The sequence below is a fragment of the Crotalus tigris genome, unplaced genomic scaffold (genome assembly GCF_016545835.1).
Source record: "Crotalus tigris isolate CLP2741 ecotype Arizona unplaced genomic scaffold, ASM1654583v1 scf7180000024278.498577, whole genome shotgun sequence".
Lineage (NCBI taxonomy): Eukaryota > Metazoa > Chordata > Lepidosauria > Squamata > Viperidae > Crotalus > Crotalus tigris.
In genome coordinates, this window is record NW_024100450.1 from 60,541 (window position 1) to 65,467 (window position 4,927).

The window sequence follows — 4,927 nt, forward strand, 5'->3', positions numbered from 1 at the left end:
TGATCATTAAAAGATAGAAATTTTCACTGTTTTTATTTTTGACAGATCATCATCATTCCTATGCCCCTCACTGCATTTCCAGTTACTGAAAAGTTAGAAACATCTGTATATTTTCTGAAAAATGGTCAGAGCAAAATTATCATTTCTTTTCCTTATCTGCTCAGATCCATTATCTGTGGATGTTCCTTCAATTAAAATAAAATAAAGGCATATGTGTGTAATATAAACTTCAGGGAATATTCTGTCTAAACCAGGTTAACAGAAACCTTTCCCATGCAGTGTTTGCTCTCTGCAGAAACAATTATATCAGATCATTTTGAGAAAAATATTATTGTTGAAAAGGAACATTTCAAACCATTATAACTTTGTGAAACTTATGTTCCTAAGGTGAGTCTATTTTTACACAAGATACTGAATTTTGACTTCATTTATGTCTTTCTTACAAAGAGGTACACATAATCTAGACAGTTTATTTTAAAGTCAAGTGTAGCAATTTACAACATTAAATTCAGAAAAAAAATGACCCTATCATTTTTCAATGAAGAAAATGGAAATGAAAACAAAGAGAAAAAATGAAGTGGGCATTAGAAATGTCTAATTGTATCAACATTGAAACTTCCTTTTTTTTTTTTTGGGATTCATGTTAGATGCCCAAATCCTAAATATTTCAATAGATGCTGAAGTATGATAATGGGCCACAGAACTTTTGTTCCAGAGAAAATAGCTAATTATGCTTTGATGTCTATAATCATCTGTTTAAGCCAGTGGTTCTCAACCTGTGGGTCAGGACCCCATTTGGGATCGAACGACCATTTCACGGGGGTCGCCAAACAAGGCTGTCCGCCATTTTTCCCCCTTTTCTTTGGCCACACCCCTGGCACCTGGTGATGTATAAGTGGTTGGGGGTCACCACAACATGGGGAACTGTATTATAGGGTCGCGGCATTAGAAAGGTTGAGAACCACTGCTTTAAGCTAAATTATTATTCCCGATAAATTAAATATTTTATTAATTTCAAATGAAAACTATTGTCTATGCGCAGAGGATATTGTGAATTTATAGAATACATGAATAGTAGCCACATTTTAGTATACATTAAATTTTATTCCATGTATGCAGTAATTCATACCACCATTAAAATATATATTTAAAATACCCTAACCCACTCATGACTAGTTTGGGCAATGAAACATCCGAAAGAAAACAACCAAGCTCAAAGAACACTACGGACTCCACCATTAAAAATATAATCACCAATGGTACCAGTACAGAGGTTTCTACTGGAAAAAGCTTCTTTGTGCCTCAACTTTGCTTTGCCAAGTTAATTTGACTTTTCCTCAAATAAGACCAACTTTTCAGTACAGAGCTCTACCATTCGGCCTGTCATCGGCCCCCAGAGCATTCCCAAAGGTCCTGGCGGTGCTGGCCGCACATCTCAGGACTATTCCAGTGCATGTCCAGTGTTATCTGGAGGACATCCTCATTCAATCCTCTTCAGTCCAATTGGCTCAGTCAGAATTGGCATTGTCCATCAAGACTCTCCAGGACCACAGGTTTTCAATAAATTTTCAGAAACGCCAGATAGTTCCCTCACCCACCTCCTTCACCTGGGCACGGTGATAGATACAAGGAAGTGTGAGGTTTACCTGTCTCAGGAACGTTGGGACAGTAACCGATCCCTAGTCACCCAGATTCAAATAAGTTGGCAACCCCAAATCTTAAGACTTAAATTTACTTTTTTACCACTAAAACACAATATTGATCAGCTGAGGTTCTTAAATTGAAGAATGCAAAATATGAAACTCTCTTTCTAAGGTACTTCTTCATTATATTAAATATTTCAAAAATGCAAAGAAATTTTTTACAGTGTATTCCTAGTAAATGAAAGAAAAATTCAAATGTCTATTTATATACATTTTTATCCATCCATTTATGATTCCACATGCATACTTAAATAGTATAAGATGAAAAAATAGAGTTCCAGCAGTTTTTGGTCATTGCTTATTGTTGGTGTATCATTATTATTATCATCAACACCATCAATTAACAACAATGATATGCTACTTATGAGTTTTTGAGAACACAGTCTCCCTCTTCCAGTTCTGGAGAAATCATGTATTTATCAAAAGCATAAACAAAAGCCATTTTAACTCTCTGAAAAAGCATTGTGTCATTCACTTACTGTAAATTTGGAACTGTTTAAAAAATGTTTGTTATTAGGGTATCCTGGCTTCCCTAGAAATTTATCCAGAGATTTTGCAGAAATAGCCACAATCCTTCAGGAAGTACGTGCAGGACTAGATTTATCAGACAATATAAGGAGGCCCTCAGAGCAGTTACACCAAGTTTTCAAGAAGATGTAGCACTCTGGATTGGGAGGAATGCTTTGCTTGCTCGCAAATGATTCCTTCAAATGATTTTGCACAGCTTTACACCGACATATTTGGGATACCTTCTTTTTTTCCCCTTCCTCTCCCCCAAGACAAATAATTATACTTATGCAAAGAATAGCATCGTTTCCAATCAGTTAAAAATGACTGGGATCTCATCTCTGAATATTGTTGTGGCCATTGATCAAGGGGACTGCCACCAAGCATAGGGACCTGCTTTTAATTGCAATAAACAAAAATGTGGAAATATGTGTCATGACATCTCAGCATAAACACCAACATAACATGTATGTGCTAAAATCAGACATAAGGGGCATGAACCATGGAGTGCACATCATAATACCACAATGTAGTTTGTTACTTTCTCCTCTGTGCTTCTTCTCATGTATCCTTGTATTCCCAAGGGTCATGTTGTGCTGTTGTTGGGGCATATTATCCTGTGAAGTCCCTCCATTTTGTTTTCTTTTATTGCTATATCAAGAAGAGCCATTGTGGTGGCAGGCATTGGAGAGAGGGAAAGAGTATGTGGCAGTGCAAAATACAAGGGCAATTCAGAAATAAACCTGACAGACACGCGCAGATAGAGAAATTTTATTATACACATTAGAAAACTACAACATTACGTTACTTTTTGACATAATCACCATTCAAATTGAGACACTTGTCATAATGTTTTACAAGTTTTGAAATTCCTTAGTAGTAGTCACTTGAAACCCAATCTGGGCTATGGGGGGGGGGTGATCAAAAACATTCCAATGGAACTGCTTCAAAAGTTCTTGGTTGCATTTAGCGGTATGCGGGCGAGCATTATCATGAACCAACACCACACCGGAAGTGGTGCCATAGAAAATCCCGCCAAATGTGAAGATGCCAAAGGAGTACTGCTAGTGAAGTTCATGGAGCATGGTTCAACTATCAATTCAGAAGTCTACTGTAAAATGTTACGAAAACTCAGATGAGCTATCCATAACAAGTGTCAGGGCATGCTGACTTTTGGCATGGTGTTGCTTCACGATAATGCTCGCCCGCACACTGCTAGATGCACCTAAGAAGTTTTGAAGCAGTTCCACTGGGATGTTTCTGATCATCTCCCCATAGCCCAGATTTGGCGCTGAGCAGCTACTACTAAGGAATTTCAAACCTTCTAAGACGTAATGACAAGTGCCTCAATATGAATGGAGATTATATCAAAAAGTAATGTAATGTTGTAGTTTTCTAATGTATATAATAAAAGTTCTGTATCTGCGTGTATCTGGCATTGATAACCAATTGGAGGTTTATTTCCAAATTGCCCTCGTATGCCAATAGCAAAACTGGTTTGATGAATATGTGGGACCAGAATCAGCAATCAGTAAGAGATGACTGGAAGTGCAGAAGAAGCAAGAACTGATTCAAAAGCCAGGAGCTAGTTTAGAATCCAGCTGCAAACTGTGACCAGACAGAGTCCAGCCACCACATTTGCTTCTGTAGCAGCACCAATAGCCAGTTAGCATCAGTAACAGCCAAAGGAGCCGAATCTGGTAACCTGAAACATGGACTCAGGTTGAAGAGGAAAACAATAAGACATTTGTGGGATGCAATTAGCTAAACCCTGATAATACCAGCAACAAAAAAAGGGAGGGAAAGAGAAAGTTTACAGACATAGTAAACCCCTAGAAACATGTAAAACCCACAGAATAAGATGTACAGTGAAGCTCTATAAAAATTGCAAGTGTATCTATAGAATAAGATAGAAAATAAAATTTAGAAATGAGAAAGAGAGACAGAGAGACAGAATGTTTGAAAAGAAAACATTTATATGCACTAATTTTCTCCTGGAAAACAAAACTTTTCTGTAGCTTGTTTCATTTGCCCAATAACAGCAATAACACAATGGGGCTTTTGATGCCTGGTAACTTTCAATTCTCTTTTATGCATGAATAAAAGACCTTCTCAACAGAGAGTGAACCCTTTCTTGAATGATCCAAATAGCTGAATTTTAATTTCAGTTACAACTCACTTTGTCTTTTAATCAATAAATCCCAATTCAGTAAGGACAGATATGCATTTGTACATTGGCAATCAATATTTTACTTTTTCCCACATGGTGGATGGAATTAACAAAGAAACTGTGCTCATTTTTCTAGATGTTTTAAAATCAATCACAGCATATGCTCAAGTAAAATATTGAGCAATGATTCAGCCCTGCAAAATGACAGAGGATTTGAGGATCTCAGCTCAGTCCTAAATTTCAGTAGGAGTCTTTTCATAATAATCTGATTTCTATATTTTAAACTAGACTTTAAAACAAAACTCACCCAATATATGGTTAAGTTTAATTTGTTAGAGATTTAGAGATGAGTTTTGAGAATGAAAGCCTCAAAACTCATCCTTCTTGTCTCATTCCTTTTGGTGAAGGTAAGTACACTAATACACTGTTCACAGGACTGGAGATATCACATTCCAATTACTCATTTCCTTTCCTGACAGAGGGAGAATAGAGGAACTGATAAGGCAGTACAAAATAGCATGATGGGCTCTTCGCAAACCAACCAGCC